At 38.7% G+C, this 24,434-nt stretch overlaps 1 long non-coding RNA gene across 2 annotated transcripts; it reads right to left on the reverse strand.

The window, feature by feature from the left end:
* Positions 1-21,626: 21,626 nt before the first annotated feature.
* Positions 21,627-24,336, reverse strand: LOC145823387 (uncharacterized). 2 transcript variants are annotated; one of them, XR_014365679.1, is made up of 6 exons: positions 24,185-24,336; positions 24,030-24,089; positions 23,787-23,849; positions 23,629-23,703; positions 22,250-22,321; positions 21,627-22,132 (listed from the first exon to the last, which is right to left on the reverse strand). It is a non-coding gene; the product is annotated as an uncharacterized LOC145823387 (long non-coding RNA). The 2 variants fall into 2 exon arrangements; XR_014365678.1 differs by lacking the exon at positions 24,030-24,089.
* Between the last annotated feature and the right edge of the window lie 98 nt (positions 24,337-24,434).

Below are 24,434 nucleotides of genomic sequence, written 5' to 3' on the forward strand. Positions count from 1 at the left end.
GCTGTATCAGTTTCACTTTCTCAGTGGTTTCATAAACAATCTCGGGCCCAAGCAAAAGCCCATCTCCAACTTCTGCCCAGCAAATCGGAGATCTACATTTTCTGCCATACAATGCCTCGAAAGGCGCCATACCAATACTCGAATGGTAGCTGTTGTTGTAAGCGAATTCAGCCAAAGGTAAATGACTTTCCCAGTCTCCCTGAAAATCAAGGACACACATTCTCAGTAAATCCTCCAGAGTTTGGATGGTTCTTTCTGATTGGCCATCTGTCTGAGGATGATAGGCACTACTCAGTCTCAGTTCAGTACCCAGTGCAGTCTGTAGGCTTTGCCAAAACCTCGATGTAAACTTTGAATCCCTGTCAGAAACAATAGACACAGGCACTCCATGCAGTCTCACAATTTCATCAATATAGATGACAGCCAATTTGTCCGCATTATGGATTGTCTTGACAGGTAAGAAGTGAGGGGATTTGGTTAGTCTATCAACAATAACCCAAATTGAATCCATACCTTTTCTGGAGCGAGGCAATCCCACTATAAAATCCATCGTGATATGCTCCCATTTCCATTCCGGTATGGGTAAGGGTTGCAGTAATCCGGCAGGTCGTTGATGTTCAGCTTTGACCTGTTGGCAATGAAGACATTTGGACACAAAGTCGGCAATTTCTTTCTTCATTCCTGGCCACCAGAAATTCTGTTTCAGATCTTGGTACATTTTCGTATTCCCCGGATGGATCGACGATTTCGAATTGTGGCCTTCTTGCAGAACTCTTCTTTTCAGTTCAATATCATCCGGTACACACAGTCTTTCATGAAATTTCAGTACATTATTCTCAAATTTGAATCCCGGTCTCGGTTTGGATTCTCTTTCCCTGATGATCTTCTTCAAGAAGTCATCCAGTTGCTGTTTCCCTTTAATCTCTTCAATCAGTGCTGGTTGGGCAGAAATAGCAGCTAAGGTTCCACCTTGTTCTCTCAAAACGATTTCAATTTCAGATTTTTCAAGGTCACAAAGCAACTCTTTCTGTCCGGTAAGCAAACATGCTAATTTTCCAATCGATTTTCGGCTCAATGCATCGGCAACGGTATTGGCTTTTCCCGGATGGTACAATATCTGTAGGTCATAGTCTTTAATCAGTTCTAGCCATCTCCGCTGTCTCATGTTCAGTTCTTTCTGTGTGAAGAAATATTTTAAACTCTTGTGGTCGGTGTATACTTCACATGTCACCCCATACAGATAGTGACGCCAGATTTTCAGTGCAAATACGACGGCAGCAAGTTCCAGATCATGGGTCGGGTAGTTCTTTTCATGTGGTCTCAACTGTCGGGAAGCATAAGCAATAACTCTCCCATTCTACATTAAAACACATCCCAAACCCTTATGAGAAGCATCACTAAATACAGTATAACCATTTGTACCTGAATGTAAGGTAAGAACCGGTGCAGTCACAAGTCGAGTTTTCAACTCTTGGAATGCTGATTCCCTTTGGTCAGTCCAGTCAAATGATGTCCCCTTTTGTATCAGTTGGGTCAACGGTAAAGCAATCTTGGAGAAATCTTTGACAAATCTTCTGTAATATCCAGCCAATCCCAAAAAGCTTCGGACTTTAGTCACATTTGTTGGTCTAGGCCAGTTCACTACAGCTTCAATCTTCTGTGGATCAACAGAAATCCCATCTTTGCTAACAATATGCCCCAAAAACATAACATGGTTAAGCCAGAATTCACATTTAGACAGTTTAGCATACAGTTTCTGTTCCCTTAATGTTTGTAGGGCAAGTCTCAGATGTTGTTCATGTTCTTCTATACTCTTGGAGTAGATCAATATGTCATCAATAAATACAACAATAAAATTGTCAAGGTATGGTTTAAAAATTCTGTTCATAAGATCCATAAATGCAGCAGGGGCATTCGTGACTCCGAACGGCATAACTAAAAATTCATAATGGCCATACCTCGTTCTAAAAGCAGTTTTATCAATGTCACCTGAGTTAACTTTCAACTGATGGTATCCGGATCTGAGGTCAATCTTCGAAAATACTTTAGCACCCTGTAACTGATCAAACAAGTCATCAATACGCGGTAATGGGTATTTGTTCTTTACAGTTACTTTATTCAGTTCACGATAATCAATACACAGTCTCAGTGAGCCGTCTTTCTTCTTTACAAACAAAACAGGCACGCCCCACGGTGAGGTACTAGGTCTGATGAACTTCTTGTCTAACAGTTCCTGCAATTGCACTTTCAATTCTTTCAGTTCAGTTGGGGCCATTCGGTAAGGAGCTTTCGAAACTGGCTGTGTTCCGGGAATCACATCAACAGTAAATTCAATCTCCCTGTCAGTCAAATCTCCTGGAAGGTTATCTGGAAAAACATCTGGGAATTCTCTGACTATAAGAATACAGTTCACATTAGCATTATCATCAGTAGATACAGTCAGTACAGAACACAGATATCCCTTACAGCCCTTTCTAATCAGTTTAATAGCTTTCACAGATGAAATCAAATACGGTGGGGGTACTACTCCACTCCCATTAAACACAAATTCAGGCAAACCAGGTGGACGGAAAACAACTTGCTTGGTCACACAGTCAATAGTGGCATGATATTTTGTTAACCAGTCCATCCCCAATATAACATCAAAATGATCAATGTTCAATGGCAGTAAATCAATAAATAGATGCATATCCCCAACAATAATTTCACATGCGGGGTACATATAAGCACATGTCATGGATCCCCCTACGGGTGATGATACGGCTAACAGATAGTTCATGGGTTCTAAAGGTCTATTCAATTTCCGTGAGAAAGCATGCGATACATAAGAATGTGTAGACCCCGAATCAATCAATACATATGCATTTTGTGCACAAATAGAGAGGATACCTGACACAACGATTTCAGTATTTTGCACGTCTCCCGGTACTAGGGCAAACACTCGGCCCTGCCTCATGGGCTCTTTCCCGGTAGCTTTGGGGTTCGGTTTCGGTGTAACAGTTGGTGCCGCTACGCTTGGTGTAGCTTTACTACCAATTTGTGGAGCAGAAGGACAGTCTTTAACCATGTGGCCCACTTTGCCACAACTGTAACAGGCTCCTGATATCTTGTAACAGACTCCCTTGTGTTTCTTACCACACTCAGAACAGAGTGGAATGAATCCACTCCCTTGACTGGGGCTAGTTGTCGACCCCGTATTCTGTTTCTTGTTGGCCGGGTTGTGCTTGCCTTTCTTGAATTTGAAACCCTGCCTTTTTCCATGCCATTCAGTTGTTGGTGTTTCGGATTGTTTCACTGCTACAATGTTCGACTCGGCCATCAGTGCCCGGTCGAGAACACCCACAAAAGTCGGTAGTTTCAGAACATTTATTCGGTCAAGAATTGCAACATTAAGGCCACCTTCAAATTTTCTGGCCTTCTTATACTCAGTATCCACCATATGCGGTGCATAACGGGCAAGTTCAGTAAATGTTGTTTCATATTCTGCAACCGACGTGGTGCCCTGTTTCAGTTGTTCAAACTCAGTTACCTTCCTATCCCTGACACACTGTGGGAAGTACTTTTCAAAGAAGGATTCCTTGAACTGAGCCCAAGTCATAACAGTATTTGTATCACGGATCAACATCCACCACCTTCTAGCTTCTTCTTGTAAGGTGAAGGTAGCTAACAGTACTTTATTCGCTTCTGAGCACGGGAACACTTCAAATAGTTTTTCTGTTTCCAGAACCCAAGCTTCAGCTTTTAACGGTTCAAGGCCTCCCTGAAAGGATGGCGGTTTCATTTTGCTGAACTTCTGGGTAAGAGCAATAATATCCCCATCATTCACATTCACATTAGGTTCCGGCTGTACCGGAGGTGGAGGTGGGGGCTGTTGGTTCGGTTGTTGTTCAAGTCTAGCAGTTATCAGTTCCATCATTCTTTCCATTCTTTCCATTCTTGCCTCGGTAGAGGAGGATTCAGGTTCATTTGCATTGGTTGCATTATCCATTTCACTATAAGCAGTTATAATAGTTTTAAACATAAGCAGTCATTTGTTTAACAGTTTACCACATTAGCATGCATTCAGTCATAACATAACCACACACTTTTCAAGTTCATGAAATGCCCTAATCACTTTCTAGGACACCCTGTAGCTCATTTGGACACGTGTGTGCGGTATAACTCGTGGTTAAGTATCGCTCTGATACCACTCTGTCACGACCCAAACCCGGCCCTATGGGTTTAGCACCGTAACCGGCCAGTAATCCGAGATTACCGAAGGCCTGCAGGACAGTAATACAGTAAAACAGAGTACAGAGCCTCGCAGAAGCCAAAACAGTAAATAAACAATGCCCAATGAGCTGCGACAGTCTATATGAAAAGATTTTTCATACATTTATACGTAAACAGTACAGAACGGTATGCACAATATTTACGATCATTCAGACTAGGGACTCAACCCTAGATAACAGTATGGTAAACATTCAGTCTATACAAAACAGTGAAACAGTACAAAAGGGGGAATTCCTGAAACACCCCTAAGCCTTAGCAGATAGGCTCGGAACCTCGCAGTGAGGCACAAAGACTGGCTTGACAAAACTGGAGTAACCCTGACGCCTCTAGCTTCAATCCGGTGCCTGAACACCTACAGATATATATGAGCAGTGAGCTAAAGCCCAGTGAATAACATAAAGCGTAAAGAGGTTAAGAATGAATGTCCTTACAGTAATGAAAACAGTTCATTTCAATCAGTATTTCAGTTGCTCAGTACAGTAAACAGTCATATGTGGTACATCCATTAGCATAACAGTAACAGTAGGTCTTAAAAGACCGAACAGTAATGATGGCCATCAGTCAGTAAACAATAGTGGTTCCAACGAGGGAACCGACAGAGAATTCTGTCACAGTAACAGTAAGCAGTAGGTGCCAAGGATGCCACAATACAGTTCAGAATATAGGACATACATTCATTCAGTTAACAGTAATCAATTCAGAAAACAGTACAGTTCAGTTGTTCAGAAAATAATCATTTGTGAACATATCTTTACACATTCGTTACTCACAGAGTTCGGGCTACAGTATGCTAGAGCGTGCCTCTCCAGTCGCCAACCCTACATAATTAACAGATTGAACACACTAAGCTACACAGCTGGGAAAGATAATAATTTAACCCCTAATGCCTCGGTGTGTTCTACATCTATATCCTCAACAAGATGTCTACAACTAGGCCTAAGAATGCCTAGAATGAGATGAGGATGCAAAGATGCACATTTAAAAGCATTTTCAGAAAAACAGAGTTCCGCTCGAGCTCAGGTTTCCCCGCTCGAGCGGTAATGCAACAAAGGTACACGCTCAAGCGTAAAATTTCCCGCTCGAGCGTACTGTAAAAGTACTGGATGGGTGAAATCTCCGCTCGACTCCCGCTCGAGCGTGATACATGACTCTGCTCGAGCGCCCCAATCCTCCGCTCGAGCGGACTGCAAAACAGTGCAGAGAGATGCTGGATGCTCGGATTCCACGCTCGAGCACCACTTTCCCCGCTCGAGCGTAAGTGCAAAATCTGGGAATTCCAGATTGCACCTCCAAGCTCCAACTCACACTCAAATGCATCAAAACCAATCCTCTTGGGCCCATTTTCTGGAAAACATTTATAAACACATAGTATAACATGGTTCAAAGCTCAATTTTTGAGAAATCAAAGCCCAAGGGTGTTTAATTCAAGCTCAATTTCAAATCATTTTCAAGAACAATCTTCAAACATGACATGCATGATCTTTAAATAACTTTCAAGCTTCAAAACATGCTCTAGTGAGCCAATTGATTCACAAACAAGATGAAAACATGGACCATTACAAAATTATGGACATGCATGTGACAATTTGCCATGAATTCAACTCAAAATCCAACAATGCAAACATGCATGCATGAATTATGTTCTATTTCAACATGTATGAACTAAAACAAGACTTAGCTCCTTAATTTGACATGAATCATGCAAGAACAAGCTCAATTCATAAGCAAGAGGGTAATTACTCTACCTTAGGTCTTGAATTAGAAGACTAGGAGCTCAATTAAGCAATCTACACTTCAATTCTCTTCAAATTCTAAGCAATATTGAGATGAACTCAACTCCTCAAGTCTCTCTCTCTCTCTATGGTCGGCTAAGGGTCTCACAAATAGGCTAAAGAAATGTTTGATTCAATGTATAAGGCTCAAGTGTGTGTGTGAGATAGTGGTCCACTAGGGGTAGTTCGGTAAATAAGGCCAACTCTGCAATTGATCAATATTTAATCTAATTTAATCGTACCTAATCAGTTTTCAGATAATTATACCATAAAATCATATTAAATATGACGATCATAATACACTAACCCATTTCCGGTTCGACCGCCGATAAGGCCTTCAATTAATAGTTTAAACATAAAACACGAACAGATCAAACAAACAGTCAACAGATAAAATGCAATTCAAACAGATGTATTCACTCAATTCAGTTTCAATTTCGGTCAGTCAGTTCAGTACTTTAATCAGTTCAATTCTCAGTCGGTTATCAGTCATTATCAGTTCCGTTTAACAGTAATCGGTGCTTATCGGTAATCAATCAGTCATTCATTAGTAAACAGTATGAGGGTTGTTACATTGACTCAACCTGAAAGGTTGCCAGAAAGTTCTTGTTTTCACAAACCAAGTTTTGGATCCAGAACCTAGAAAAGAAGGCGTTGTCATAGAGGCAGATCAAAAGGGCATCGTCGTAGAAGCAGAAAAGTATAGAAAAAGGGCAGTGGAGCTTGAGAGAGAGAGAGGATTTGATAAAATGGATGGTTGAGGCGAGAAGATAGGTGTACTATAGGTTATACATATATATATATATATATATATATATATATATTTGGGTATTTTAGTCATTTTGCGGGAGCTTATCCTTATGGACATAATATTTCAATGTGTGTACCTTTGGGCAAAGAAAATTCAAATTTAGATTTATGAACGTAGTGCCCTATTTTATTTTTTTATTTTTTTTGGGGGGAAGGGGGGGGGGGGAAATATACATACCTTTACTTTTATAAATCCTTGTTCACTTTACTTTGGTTGATTGATTGATCCTTCATACATTACTAATTCACAAAATTTATTCTTGAAATCCTTATTAGTTATCTTTATTTTAAGTTAAATGTTTATCATTCAAAGTATATAAAATATATCACTCAAAATCTCAAATTTCTTAAATTCAAAAAAAAATAAAAAATTATGGTGCGAAAGATAAGAATTTTTAAAATCTTGGCATAGTTAGAGGCATCATGCCTCATATCCAAAGCATTAATCTAAATTTCTTAATTAAATAAAATACTTCTTACCCAAAAAATTAAACTAAATTCCTTAATTTTTTTTTTAATTTGTTAACTTTAAGAAATACACATGCCGTAAAAATATTAGCCTATCTAATCATATCTATGATTTTAGAATTTAAAAATTCTTAATATAGAAAGTCAAAAAAAAAGAAAAAAAAAAAAGCCATATCCGACTCATATCTAATTTAAAATTTAAAAATATTTGTAAATAAATTTCAAATATAATTTTAGTGTTATATAATTTTAAAATTTAAAAATATTTACTTCTATTTTTTAAAACTAAATAATACATGTGGTGTCTAAAAAAAACTAGGCGTCAAAATATATACATAGCACATTTATTAATTTAAAAAAAAAATCGCATGGCACATGTAAACATAAATTAAAAAAAAAATATATATATATATATATATGTAGTGCAAATTTTTATGTCACATAAAAAAATACTTGTGTCATGTTTAAAAACACAACTGTATATTTTAACAATCTAAGCCTTCTATTTTCTTTAATTTTTAAAAATTAAAAATGTGTGGCAGAAGATATACATGGTATAAAATGCTAATCGATCTAATTTTTTTTAATTTAAAAATTTTTAGATGGGAAATTAAAAATAAAATTTTAACCATATCTAAATTGCATCTAATTTGAGATTTAAAAGAATAGTCCAAATAAAATTTATTTATTTGTAATTTAAAAATATTTTAATAAAAACTATGAATGAAATTTTTAGCTATATATAATTAGACAAACTTTAACATAGAATAAACTAAAATTAAAAAATTTATGGAACAAAATGTATCTTTATTTTATCATAAATATTATTTTTACAATTTATTCTATTTTTTCCATCTTTACCAATTATATGACATCTATTTTTTATTGTAAATTCAGAATATATACAATTAATAACATACAATATATATTCTAATAAAATGGATAAAATTTAATTCATTATAAATTATCTTTCCATATATTTTAAATAAATTTTATGTTATTATTTAATTTTAAAATTATTTTTAATTATCTGTTTAGTCTGTGTATAAACCGGGTTGATATGCTAGTTTTTAATAAGGCAAAATTGATTCTATTCAAATCACACTCTGATCAACTTAAAATTTTTGAAAATTTGGGGCAGAGTGAAAGGCTCTATATGCAAGCAATTTGCTTAAGATTTTGTTTTTTTGAGCAAACAGATGCTTAGAACAAGTAAATAATAGACGTTGAAATCTCCAAAATATAATTAATTGGTCTCGTCCAACTTCCTCCTTCCAACTATGAATGATGATGTATGTTTGACTACTTAATCAAGGTAATTCATCAACAAATTATATATATATATATATCATTCGGGAATGGAAAATTATTTAATAATCTCGGAACACTATATGGTCATACTCTAAGTCAATCACCAATTACTTAGTCTCTATGTTGTTTCCTCATTCCGAACATAAATTGTGAGTCTCTATCCCTCACTATCAATCAAAACCTTATATAACACCACACGTCTATATTTCGAGAATACTGAATAATCACCCCTTAATCAAGTTATATTCATCAACAAATTATATATATATATATATATATAGCATTAGGAAGAAGACAGCAACAAATAACTAGCCATTTATTTGTCCATGGCTTGTTGGTTTAATGACATATGGAGAGAGAAATGTTGTTTATAAGGACCATGAACAAACAAGAAGCTAGGCTATGAATATTATTGGTAGGTTATGAATCTTAAATAGTTGGTTGAAAAATCAAAGATTCAAAACTAAACAAGACAACATAATCTTAAATAGTTGGTTGAAAAATCAAAGATTCAAAACTAAACAAGACAACATCCACAAGAGACATAGTTTGGTTGGAAAGCAACTTTTTTTTAGCTTCAGTTAAAATAGTCAATAAGATAAAATATTACATTAAATTTGTAATTATTTCACTTTTTATCTTATAAATATTACAGCTAACTATAAAAGAATCTAACTACTTTTCTAAACATAAATTTTACCCTCCTAAAATAATTAAATACTAAAATAACCTACTAAAATTGCAACTTCTCAAATACCCACGTTATAAAATTCACCACGACCACCACGAGGAAGCATGATATCAATATCCATACAACACAACACAATACAATACAATACAATACTCTCCCTCTCTCGATGCATGCATACATACATGCATAGCATATGATTGACGATTATGTAGAGGGAGAGAATACGGACACTAATGCGACGATAATTTCAGTGCCGGCAGCCAACATGTTTTTTACAACTTAGCCGGCCGGGTCTACAACCCCCACCCATCAAAATTGATGAATTTTAGTCAACCATAGTCCTTTGTATCCATAATATATGTTGGTGATAAAAATTTCCAAAATTCGAGAATTTCAAGACAGAATACATTGGGATAATTTATCACTAGAAATAAAGGTAGTATCATACATAAGAATAAATACACAAAAATATATTTATATTTTCTTATATAATTTTTTTACACACAGATCACACATATGTGTATAAATATATATATATATATATATATATATATAAATATAAATTTTACTAACTTTATGTCTAATAACAAAAAAAAAAAATTAGCAAAATTGATTTATGTATAACATTAGTTATAAATACACTAAGATCTATGATTTTTTTTTCCTTTAGTGGGTAAAATATCCCATATGTATATCTTAAAAGGTTTAGGCTTATCTCAAGTTTAAATATAAATTTGAGAGAATTTGAGGGGGTCATGGAATCGCTATAGGATTAATTTTGATAATCTAAACTATTTATTTGGTAAGAATTTTCGTGTATATCATCTATGAAAAAAATTAGATTAATCCAATAGTCGTAAAATTTTCATTTTATCATATTTGTGTAAAAAGAATTAAAATAGATAATTTATTTTAAAAGAACAAGTTTGTTGTTTCATTTTTTTGAAAATAAATGTGATAAAAAGAAAAAGTTATAATTATCGGATCGATTTAATTTTTTTTCATGCATGATATACATTGCAGGTCCTACAAAATATGAATGATTCAAATCATCAAAAAAAGACCCATGGTGGGTTTCACGAGCCCTTCAATTTCACTTAAAATCAAATTTAGAATTGAGAAAAGTCTGACCTATTGCGAAAATCAGTAATGCATAGAACACTAATTAATGTATTAATTAAAATATTAACTGTAACGCCCTCAAAATAATAACATTAAAACCCAACAACATAGACATGCATTGGTAAAAGATAAATATTTTTCTATTCATCAAAGTAGTTCCTTACAAAAGTATTACATGTTAACAACAAAAGTAAATGCCCTGCGGGCTTACAGTTTTCCAAGTTAACACTTGGTTACAAAAGAAGAGTGCTAACTCAATACATATTAAGCTCTTGGCTTGAATTTACATGTAATACATCAAAAGAAAGTAAACAAAACAATCTGTCTGCCTCTAGCCTCCTAAGCTATGTCCTTGGAGGTGGCATGCTACCTGTACCTGAAAATGATGTCCCATAAAGGGTGAGTCACGGCCCAGTAGAAATACACTAAACTAGCCATGAACAATGACTAAAAGATTAGCAGTTGATAGATGGTCAACACAAATACATCCACATATATCACATTTCGATTTCATGACATTAAGTCCATGTTACATTTCATTTCTCATATCTTTTCCAACTTTGAGTTTGAAACCAAGGCTCAACACCTAGCCAAATAACTTAATGAGATTTAGACTCATCTTAAAAACACTTTCAAAATTTCTGAGGGATACACATTTTAATGCTGTATCAATAACACTTAAACCATTCCTACATTTTTGCGAAAGATACACATTTCGGTGCTGTATCAACATAACATAGAATCACTTCTATACTTTACAATTGATAACGATATACATTTTAGTGCTATATTGAATCAATTCAAATACTTCCATAATCAACACTTGATACACATTGTAGTGCTGTATCAATGTCACACAAAATTCGGTTTAGAGTTCCATCCCCTATCTTCCTCTAAACCGTGGCGTACATCTCCTATCTCCTCCCACACAACACATGTATATAAACATAGGTCATATACATTCAATCAATACATAGAATTAATGTATTATTCCAGTTGCTATATTCAATAGCATACTCAGTCGATTAGTTTTAGCTTGCCTAATCATCATGCAGTGTCTACAACAATCAAGACTATCCTCCACCGATAGCCCAAAGCAGTTATTTCTATACTGAAAATAAATGCACCAAATGGATATATAATCAACATTCCAACTAGGTGAGCTATGAACAAATCAAACTACACCCTTTAATCCCATACACATCCAATTCTAACATTTTCGATTTAATTCTTCTTTCCTTCAAATTAATTACCCCAATTAATTTATCAATGTAATTAGAGCATTTCTCATAATTAACATCACAACCCCAAGGTTCCATTTTTTACCGATAAACCAATATTGATTTCATTTCTCTATGCCAAACATGCATACAAGTCCATATAAACAAAACCCCAACTTTTGTTAAATTACACAAAGGCCCAAACTTTCTCAAAAGTACCCACTAACCCCCAACTCATCAAAATGCTAAAAATCAAAGACAAAATTCATGAGAAGGAGTAGGATATCCTTACCTCGAAGTTAGAGCTCAAATGGGGAAGGAGAAGAAAGTGAAAATGCTCCAAACACCACGATTCTCGGATCAAAACGAAACCCTTAGCGATTAGCATACTTTTTACAAAGGCCGGAGGATAGAGAGACACTCTAACTAGATCAAACCCTAGAGAGAAGGAAGTTCCTAGAGAGAAGGGCTCTCAAAAGAGCTTTTTAGAAAGTAAGAGAGAGAGAGAGAGAATGTAAAAAGTGATTTTAAAATGCCCAACTGCCAACTGATATACGACATTCCTGCTCGAGCGGAGAACACAACGCTCGAGCGTCAAGAACAAAAACTATGTACGCTCGAGCGCAAGAAGGCCCACTCGAGCGCCAAGACACAAGATTAAAGTACATCCGCTCGAGCGCGAAAACCAGTCCACTCGAGCGTGGATTTCCCCCTCCCAGAAATTTCACCAAAAAGTACTACCCGATCGAGCGCCAGGGTACCCGCTTGAGCGCGACCGCTCGAGCGTAAAGAAATCCGCTCGAGCGTAAAATTCACACATGCAGAAGTTTTGCAGGGACACGAAAAACTGAGAGTGTGCAATCTCCGCTCGAGCGCAAAAAGGCCCGCTCGAGCGAAACGACCAAAAACCTGGCAACAAGATTTCAGACCAAGGTTCAACCCACCTGTTCGAAACAAGCCCAACACATCCTATAACTCAAGCAAATGGAATTAAAGGACGACAACAAGATAGATACAACTACCAACTCCACGGAACCGAGTCCAGAATACAACAGAATAGTAAAGGGACAACCAGGATCACTATAACCTCCTCCCCTTAAAGAATTTCGTCCCCGAAATTAAATACAATTTTTTTTTTCAAAAACAAGATTTTCTCAATTCCCAACATTATCAAAATGCGAATTTTTAACAACTCGACCCATTGCCGGTCATCTCATCTCTTTTCCAGAGGCATTTTACAACGTTTTTCCATAACATGCATTATAGTTATGCATTCCCTGAAATTTCACAAATTTCAATATTACATTCCACAATTCTACATCATATTCAGTATTCATGATATATTTCCATTTTTACAATACATTCAACATATGCAATGTTACATTAAACTTCCATTTTGAGGCAAGTTTCAAAACACTTCCATTAAATCAAAACATAAACCATCTTTTACAACCTAAGATATATTCAATACTCTTAAGGTTCAATAATATTTCAAAATCACCAAAGCATGGTTATACATCAACAAACAAGTCCGGATATTTCTCGCGGACTTCCAACTCACGTTCCCAAGTGGCTTCCTCCACTCCATGATGTTTCCACAAAACCTTTACCAAGGGAATGGTCATGCCTCGCAAGACTTGATCCCTCTTATCCAAGACCCGAACCGGTCTCTCTTTATACGAGGCATCCTCATCAACCTCTAAGTCGGTCCAATCCAATACATGCGATGGATCTGGCTCATACTTCCGAAGCATACTCACATGAAACACGTCATGCACTCCGGACAACTGCGGTGGTAAAGCTAAACGATAAGCGACCTCCCCAATCCTCTCAAGGATCTCAAACGGACCGATAAACCGAGGGGATAACTTCCCACTCTTCCCAAACCTCATCAAACCTCGCCTAGGTGATATTTTCAAGAAGACATGATCACCTACCTCAAACGCCAAAGGCCTCCTCCTACAGTCGGCATAACTCTTTTGGCGACTCTGGGCTGTAACAAGCCTCCCACAGATAAGTTCAACTTTCTCCGTCGTTTCAGTAACCAACTCCAGACCCAACAAAGGTGCATCACCCACCTCGGCCCAACACACTGGAGACCTACACGGTCGGCCATACAAGGCCTCAAACGGTGCCATACCGATGCTAGACTGGAAACTGTTGTTGTAGGCAAACTCCATCAAGGGCAAGTGCCTCTCCCACGTCCCACTAAAGTCAAGGACACAACTTCGAAGCATATCCTCAAGGATCTGAATAGTACGCTGGGACTGCCCGTCAGTCTGAGGATGATAAGCCGTACTAAAGGTCAACTTAGTGCCCAAGGCACTCTACAAACTCTGCCACAACCTAGCAGTAAAACGAGGATCTCTATCTGAGACGATCGTCACTGGGACCCAGTGCAATCTCACTATGTCCCGAATATACAAGTCAGCGAGATGATCTACCGAATCTCTCACGCGCATGGGAATGAAATGCGCCGACTTAGTCAACCGGTCTACAACCACCCAAATGGTATCACTACGCCGCTGAGTCCTCGGAAGACCTACAACGAAGTCCATAGTGACATGCTCCTACTTTCACTCGGCAATAGGCAAGGGTTGCAACAAACCTACAGGCCTCTGATGCTCGGCCTTCACTTGTTAACAAGTGAGGCACTTCGATACAAAAACAGCCACATCTCTCTTCATATCCCGCCACCAAAACTGGCGACCCAAATCCCGATACATCTTAGTGCCTCCCGGATGCACCGCAAGACGTGAATGATGGAACTCTCGGAGTACTTCCTCTCGGCACGACTCCGGCACAAACAAACGGTCTCGGTATCTCACACTCAGGTCGGGATACACTGTCAAACCCTTATCAACCTTCCCACTGGAGATCTTTTCTCGGAAGAACTCTACCTCAAGGTCACCTCTCTGTGCTTCTAATACTCGGGTCATAAGTGTAGGCTGTGCAACAACAGAAAACAAGGCCGCAGCCTCAACGGATTCGCCCAGTAGCAAATCGAATTCGCCAAGTGCACCCAACATCTCCCATTCCCGGATGGCTATACAAGCTACATCACTAATGGATTTCCTACTAAGGGCATCGGCCACAACATTGGCCTTTCCCGGGTGATAGTGCAACTCAAAATCATAGTCCTCAATGAACTCCATCCATCTCCTTTGCCTCAAATTCAAGTCTCTTTGTGTAAACAGATACTTCAAACTCTTGTGGTCCGAGAATACCTCAAACTTCTCACCATAAAGGTAGTGCCTCCAAATCTTCAAGGCAAGGATCACTGCTGCTAACTCTAGGTCGTGTGTAGGGTAATTCTTCTCGTGTTTTTTCAACTGACATGAGCCATAAGCTACCACTTTCCCCTCTTGCATCAACACACAACCCAAACCCTCTCGTGAGGCGTCACAATAAACTGCATACCCCAACCCTCTCTCCGGAATAATCAAGACCGAAGTGGTGGTCAATCTAACTTTCAACTCTTGGAACGACTTTTCGCAAGTCTCACTACATACAAATTTAACTCCCTTCCGAGTCAGCCTAGTCAACGGCGAAGCTAACCTGGAGAAATCCTTCACAAATCGGCGGTAATACCCAGTTAATCTCAGGAAACTGCAGTTCTCAAAAATGCTCTTAGGCTGTGCCCAATCTTGCACTGCCTCTACCTTGGATGTATCAACAAACACCCCTTCCCCGGATACCACATGGCCTAAAAATTTGACCTCTCCTAGCCAGAACTCACACTTCCCAAACTTGGCATACAGCCTATGGGCTCTAAGCAACTCAAGCACCACTCTCAAGTGTTCCTCGTGCTCCTCCTCAGAAGGCGAATAGATCAGAATGTCGTCCACGAAAACGACTACAAATTGATCCAAGAATTCCCGGAAGATCCGGTTCATCAAGTCCATAAAAGACTGCCGGTGCATTGGTAAGCCCGAATGGCATTACCAGAAACTCATAATAGCCATATCGTGTACGGAATGCCGTCCGGAATATCCTCATCCCTGACCCTCAACTGGTGGTAACCCGATCTCAAGTCTATCTTAGAGAAACAACGGGAACCCTTCAACTGGTCAAATAAATCATCTATACGGGGCATAGGGTACTTATTCTTGACCGTAGCCCGATTCAACTTCCGGTAGTCTATACACAGTCTCAAGGCACCATCTTTCTTTTTAGGAAAGAGGGCCGGTGCTCCCCACGGCGAAACGCTAGGGCGAAGAAAACCCTTATCTAGCAATTCCTGGAGCTGAATCTTCAACTCACTCAACTCGGCTGGGGCAAAACGATAAGGTGCCATAGAAATCGGCGCTGTGCCGGGCACTAAATCTATAGAGAACTCTATCTCTCGGTGAGGTGGCAAACTAACGAGATCCTCGGGAAAAACATCCGAATACTCACAAACCACCATCAGCATTACAATCTGGGTCTCATCACACTCACCACTCATAAAGCTAGCAAGTAGACCACTAAGCTCATTCCGCCTTCGCGGATCATACATCGGTGGCAACACACTACCAACCCGATCCCCCAAGAAATGGAAACACTCCCCGCTCAAGGTACAAACTGTGACCCTCTGGCGGTAGCAATCAATAACAGCCCGGTATGACGATAGCCAGTCCATACCCAAAATAACATCAAAACCCTTCATGGGCATGACAACAAAAGGAAAAGGAAGCCTATGGTCGGCGACCTCTATATCACAACCCCTAACACCTTGTTTCAAGATCAACTCACCACCAATCGGCGATACTACACATATAGCAGATGCTAACTGTGCCAACTCCAATTCCAAAACAGATACAAATGCAGCAGATACAAAAGAATGAGATGCACCCGTATCAATCAATACACTAGCAACCGAGTTGCAAAACAGAAAGGTACTTCTCACTACTGATGGAGCCGGTACTAGGTCCTGCGTGGTAACAGCATACACGCGCCCTGTAGGCCCCTGATCCAACTGCTCACCCCTCGGAGCAAACAACTGCTGCACAGACTGGGACGATCCCCATGATTGGCCCTCGAGGCCTGCACAGACTGAGCTGGCTGAAAACCCTGCGTCTTCTTAGAACCAGACGCGCCCGAAGTGGCACTCAACTGTGGGCAAAACCTCTTCAGGTGCCCAGGCTGACCACACTGATAACAAGACAAGGACTGACCCCTACCCTGACTCTGGCTCTGCAGTCTAGCAGAAGAAGAAGCAGCTCTCTGACCTCCTCCCCTCTATGGGCAAACTGAAGCCTTGTGGCCCAACTGACCACATTTGTAACAGGTGAACTCCCCCTGATTACCTCTCCCTAAGCTTGCACTCGGCACCGGAATGGTCGATCTAGCAACACCCCCCTGAGATTGCTGAGGGTTTGCACTCCTCTGTCTCCTGCCATCACCCTGACCATCTTGGCTCCTCTTGGAGCCTCTCTGTCCCTCCTCTTACTGCATCATGATCTCCATATGGGCTGCAGCATCAACCAAACGCCCATAATCTCGGATCATCGAACCTCCAACCCTCATCTTGAGGCCGCGCCTCAACCTCTTCTCGAACTCAATACAGCGGCGTTCCTCGGACGCCACAAGTTCAGGTGCAAACCTGGACAAGCTAGTGAAAGCAGCCTCATACTCGGCTACTGAAGAACTCAACTGCAAAAGCTGACAGAATTGGTCTCTCAGCTTCTCCCTGACTGCTGGAGATAAATACTTCTCCTGAAGAGCCTCCACAAAAGCCTCCCACGTGCCAGCAATACGGCCCCTCATGTACTTCCACCACTGACCCACACCCCCTTTAAGCTGGAAGGATGCCAAGGTCACTTTCAACGCTCCATCCTCGATGCCAAGCATCTCGAATGTCTTACTCATCTGCTCTAACCACTCGTCAGCCTTCAGTGGCTCCTACGGATTCCCAATAAACTCGTCCGGGTTAGACCGGAAGAACTCCCTTTTCAAGAAGGTCTGCCTCAACAACCTGGGACTGAACTGGAGCCTGAACTGGATTCTCAGCTCGGAAAATACCCACAGACTCCCTCAAAGCATCGGCTATCCCTCGGGCTAAAGCGCACATAGCCTCCTGACCTGCTGGCTCAGCCACATTGGCCTGGCTAACCCCCTCCTGCTGTGCCGGAATATCATCCGGTAAAGGCATCTCCTGCTTACCACGTCTGCCATGTCTACCACTTACTCGTCCTGACATCCTAATAAAGGTAACGAAGAACGTCAGCACATTCATAAGTGTGCCAAAACTAAACACTCGCGTCCTAATACATAGATAACTGTAATTCACTCCACATAAACACATAAGCACTTACGAATTTCATTTCCGGATAATGACAGTTCCGAGGCGTTACTAGAGTTCCGGTTAGAAACAACATTGATCAAGTGCTTTTCTAACAAGACTCACAGAAACCCTAGAATCCAATCAACATCCTAGAAACTAAATCCCATACCCAAGTAGTCACATAAACATGTTATCAAATAAACACATAATGTCACGCATAAGTCTCTAACAAGCGAGACAAACCCATTGTGATACTAATCACTTCCCACGTACCCAAAGTATTCGAACCGGTACGCTCTGATACCAAGTTGTAACGCCCTCAAAATAATAACATTAAAACCCAACAACATAGACATGCATTGGTATAAAAGATAAATATTTTTCTATTCATCAGAGTAGTTCCTTACAAAAATATTACATGTTAACAACAAAAGCAAATGCCCTACGGGCTTACAGCTTTCCAAGTTAACACTTGGTTACAAAAGAAGAGTGCTAACTCAATACATATTAAGCCCTTGGCTTGAATTTACATGTAATACATCAAAAGAAAGTAAAAAAAACAATCTGTCTGCCTCTAGCCTCCCAAGCTATGTCCTTGAAGGTGGCATGCTACCTGTACCTGAAAATGATGTCCCATAAAGGGTGAGCCACAGCCCAGTAGAAATACACTAAACCAGCCATGAACAATGACTAAAAGATTAGCAGTTGATAGATGGTCAACACAGATACATCCACATATATCACATTTCGATTTCATGACATTAAGTTTATGTTACATTTCATTTCTCATACCTTTTCCAACTTTGAGTTTGAAACCATGGCTCAACACCTACCCAAATAACTTAATGAGATTTAGACTCATCTTAAAAACATTTTCAAAATTTCTGAGGGATACACATTTTAATGCTGTATCAATAACACTTAAACCATTCCTATATTTTTGCGAAAGACACACATTTCGGTGCTGTATCAACATAACATAGAATCACTTCTATACTTTACAATTGATAACGATATACATTTTAGTGCTATATTGAATCAATTCAAACACTTCCATAATCAACACTTGATACACATTGTAGTGCTGTATCAATGTCACACAAAATCCGGTTTAGAGGTCCATCCCCTATCTCCTCCCACACAACACATGTATATAAACATAGGTCATATACATTCAATCAATACATAGAATTAATGTATTATTCCAGTTGTTATATTCAATAGCATACTTAGTCGATTAGTTTTAGCTTGCCTAATCATCATGCAGTATCTACAACAATCAAGACTATTCTCCACCGATAGCCCAAAGCAGTTATTTCTATACTGAAAATAAATGCACCAAATGGATATATAATCAACATTCCAACTAGGTGAGCTATGAACAAATCAAACTACACCCTTTAATCCCATACACATCCAATTCCAACATTTTCGATTTAATTCTTCTTTCCTTCAAATTAATTACCCCAATTAATTTGTCAATGTAATTAGAGCATTTCTCATAATTAACATCACAACCCCAAGGTTCCATTTTTTACCGATAAACCAATATTGATCTCATTTCTCTATGCCAAACATGCATACAAGTCCATATAAACAAAACCCCAACTTTTGTTAAATTACACAAAGGCCCAAACTTTCTCAAAATTACCCACTAACCCTAACTCATCAAAATGCTAAAAATCAAAGACAAAATTCATGAGAAGGAGTAGGATATCCCTACCTCGAAGTTAGAGCTCAAATGGGGAAGGAGAAGAAAGTGAAAATGCTCCAAACACCACGATTCTCGGATCAAAACGAAGCCTTTGACGATCAACACACTTTTTACAAAGGTCGGAGGATAGAGAGACACTCTAACTAGATCAAACCCTAGAGAGAAGGAAGTTTCTAGAGAGAGGAGCTCTCAAAATAGCTTTTTAGAAAGTAAGAGAGAGAGAGAGAGAGAATGTAAAAAGTGATTTTAAAATGCCCAGCTGCCAACTGATATACGACATTCCTGCTCGAGCGGAGAACACAACGCTCGAGCGTCAAGAACAAAAACTATGTACGCTCGAGCGCAAGAAGGCCCGCTCGAGCGCCAAGACACAAGATTAAAGTACATCCGCTCGAGCGCGAAAACCAGTCCGCTCAAGCGTGGATTTCCCCCTCCCAGAAATTTCACCAAAAAGTACTATCCGCTCGAGCGCCAGGGTACCCGCTCGAGGGCGACCGCTCGAGCGTAAAGAAATCCGCTCGAGCGTAAAATTCACACCTGCAGAAGTTTTGCAGGGACATGAAAAACTGGGAGTGTGCAATCTCCGCTCGAGCGCAAAAAGGTCCGCTCGAGCGGAACGACCAAAAACCTGGCAACAAGATTTCAGACCAAGGTTCAACCCACCTGTTCGAAACAAGCCCAACACATCCTATAACTCAAGCAAATGGAATTAAAGGACGACAACAAGATAGATACAACTACCAATTCCACGGAACCGAGTCTAGAATACAACAGAATAGTAAAAGGACAACCGGGATCGCTATATTAACTAAAACACAAGACATACATGTGGACTCCATTACTTAACATGGGTCTCACCTAACATTGCATTTTATTGGTATGTTAATTGATATACTAATTTGTATTCTTAACATTAGTATTATTCCCTAGCAAATATATATATCACTATTAGAAAACAGGGCTTTTGAGTCGGCAGCGTACCGTCGCAAATAGCGTATTTGCCGACGCAAAAACTTTTTGCGACGGCGTTTTGACGGCAACTCAAGGGACGAAAATGGTAGGGTCGCAAAAAGTTTTTGAGTCGGCAATCTGCCGACGCAAAAAGTTTTAATTTTTTGAGACGGTAGATTGCCGACTCAAAAAGTGGTTAAACGTTTTAAAAAATTTAACTCATAATTTTCTCATTGAGGCTCCCAAGTTTCGACCACACACCATTTGGACAATTTGACCTGAGGTCACCGCACTAAATCCACTTCACCACCATACCTCTTTCAGATATTAAACGAGATATATATTATTTATAGTATATACACTCAATATTAATATAAAAGTATATGTATAAATAAATATATTTATTAAATATAATCAAGTAAATATATATATATATATATATCTTGGCTATAAATTTTTTTTTTTTGCTACGGCATCAGTTGCCGACACAAAAAGGTCTAAATTTTTGCGTCGGCACAAATTTGCCGACTCAAAAGGTCTATGCCGACTCAAATAATGCTATAAAATATTAATTTTTTGTGTCGGCCAACGGTGCCGACGCTAAAGGTTTGGTATTTGAGTCGGTAACTCTGTGCCGTCTCAAAAAGGCTACCTTTTGCGACAGTAAAATTTGCCGACTCAAAAAACCGACTCAAAAGGCCCTTTCTTTACACTACAGGAAATTGGAGTTTTAGTGGCGTTTTAAAAACGCCGCTAAAAGCTTGAAAAACGCCGTAAAAAGGTACAATGACGTTTAATATTTACGCCGTTGATACGGCCGTCGCAATAGCTCTACGACGTTTGAAAAACGTCGCTAAAAACATTAGATGGCGTTTTATAAAACGCCGCAAAATCTTTGACTCCGGTTATAACTTCCGTCAGACTAATGTATGACGTCATTTAGTGGCGTTTTTGAAAAAACGCCACCTTTTTTTTTTTTTTTTTTTTTTGTTGTTGTTGTTGTTGTTGTTGTTGTGTGTGTTGCCCAGCGCAAAACTAGAATACCATGAGGCACATAAATGAATAGCAATTTGGGCCCCTAAAGAATTTCTATTATTTCAATGTCATCTTCCAATCAAAGAACAAAAAACTGAAGGCTACATTTCTGTTCTCTAAATTTCATCATATAGAAAAATAAAAAAATGTCATGTTACATGTAAAGAGTAGTGTGCATCAAATACAGACACATATATGAAGCACCTTTTCCAATAATCTGCAGAGAGAGAGATCGGACAAAGTCAATATAGTTGTGTGGTTGGCAGGGATCCCCTCTTATTAACCATCAATAGAGATGCAACTAAATAAACCTGTCACTATAATATGGGACCCAAACATAAGTTTTCCATCCCACCCCCTTCTCCAGCTTTCAATCTTTTCCCAAACAACTCAAAAACTCCTAAGACAATGCACCATGTGTGGTGATACAACCCCTGGACAAACCCAGGCAACTCGACCAAGCGTTGTAGCACTATTTTCTATAAGTGACTTATTGAGCTCCTGCTCAACATCAAGAAATGTAACTAATTAGAGATAACAGTCTGAAACATACACCCATGCCCACAAGTGTGTGCACGCATACACATGCATGACTGGAAATAGCAAAGAAACAATCACCTCAGCATGTTGAAGAATCGGGATCAAGAAAGAAATGACTGTCATCACTATTGGAGAAATTTCTTGACGAACCTGAAATTATTAGTTTACAAAATGTCAAAATACTTCTAGTCTAGGAAAGGGCATTGTTGATAAATTTGTGCACCCCATTTACTATTGATTCAAAAAGGAAACCAACAAGAAACACATGCCCCAAATAATAAACATAGACATGAAAGAAATGAGATGCTTAGCAATCAAATGAAACCTCAACACAACTCATGTTAGCATGCAAAATAAATAGACTGAACATGGTCACTGCACTATTTTTTTCCTTTTTTCGGTAGACCTCCCCAACCCAGATGAAGGCATTATTCAAACTAGGTCTTTGGTACAACTGCCAAGAGACTTTACCAGTTAAGCTAGCCAGCAATGCCAAAACATAGAATAATTTAACATTTTGAAATTTATTTTGTTCAAACTATTGACTCCATAAGATATATGGACATAGGAAAAGGGGAAGAAATAAAAATAATTTTTGAAAAAAAAAAGGGAGGTATCAAAATGTGTGTCAAATGTAAGTACACAGCAGATAGATTTTAAAAAGAATAAACATACACACATAAATAAATAAGCTCTCTGATCATCAAATTTTACTTGTGCAATTCACTAGATTTTTTGGCAAAAAATACTGTCATTCCTACAAACAATTTGTGAACCACATAACATTTCCAAGCGTCAAAGACTGTAATAAGAGTATCAGAAGTGAAATGAATATGTAGCTTTATTGTCCGGATAACACAACTTTCACCATGTCAAGAAGCTACTTGAAGCAAATTTAATTGGCATTCTAAAAATGAACTATAAAGTTGGCAGAAATTTCAGATGTATGGCATGAGGAAAAGGATCATGTCCAGGCTCACAGATTTACATCCCGCTCAGTTTTAGGACATGTAGCATGTACAAAGTAACTGGACCTTGCCTTTTTTTCAATTAAGTTGCCCCTGCTAAATAACAGGATCATTCTTCATGTTACATACTTTTAATATATTCAAGCACAAAATCAAGAAGATCAACTATGAAGACAAACATCTTTGACATCTCTTGTTTTAGGGTCATGGATTAATAATTTTCCTCATTTTAAAACAAAATGAACATTAATGATGTTTTTCCAGTCAATACACAAAATGATATGAAACATAAAGATCAAATCAGAAATTAGAATTATGCCCAAAAAAATTGAGAACCATGCAAAATTGGAAGTCATAAAAAGAACCCACATTTCAATGCGTGTCACAATTGTTTTAAGCCAGAATTAGCTAGTTGAAGAACAGAGAATGGTGCATGAAAATGCAATATTATCTAGATTCATTCTGATGCAAATGGGGAGGTGGAACTACCTTAACCGCTAATTCTCCAATTGCTCAACATGCATTGTTTGCTACAGAAATAGTTTCCTTCAGCTTAGGGATGCTCTGTAGAAAGTTTGTATAAGTAAATCTATGAAATAATAAGACTATCAGAAGGATCTCAAAAATCAGAAATCCATTCTACTTACCAGCTGCTTACTGGCAACATCAAGGAATTCGGACAAACGCGAGTGCAAATGAATAGGACAAACCTAATGAAATACAACAAAGGCCATAGTATTCATTGTCAATAAAAAGCAACATAAATATGTATACAAACAAGGAAAAAAAAAAATGAGCATGAGCTTCCAGAGGCACCAATTGGCCCTACAGCCCAATCATATCTAGTAGCCTACAAGTCTCAAATTGCAACCTGCCAAAACAGCGACTACCTGATACTGTTAGTCTGAACCTTAAACCAGCAAATTTTATTTTTTTGGACCATTATGGATCTGAAATACAACGAAGCATGTTCACATTTCTTGGAATGGACTATTGCTAAATGTGGCAACTTGCAAGTAAAGTAACTATAATCATTGTGACTCACCTAAGAGCAACAGCAGCTGGAAAAATGAATCCAACGGAGACAGTAGCTGTGGCACCAGTGAACTGGAAGGCATCCCATATGCTAGGCACAAAATTGGCTCCCAGAAAAATGAAACCCATGAGAGCCACTGTTACTGAGAAGAATCTCCTGTTGTCAAAGGTTATACATATATATAAACAGAGACACTATTCAAAGACTCACCTAAACTACCTAAGCCATGCTTACTAGAGACACAGATAACTGAATTTTG

The sequence above is a fragment of the Camellia sinensis genome, chromosome 4 (genome assembly GCF_055761805.1).
Source record: "Camellia sinensis isolate YWXY chromosome 4, ASM5576180v1, whole genome shotgun sequence".
Lineage (NCBI taxonomy): Eukaryota > Viridiplantae > Streptophyta > Magnoliopsida > Ericales > Theaceae > Camellia > Camellia sinensis.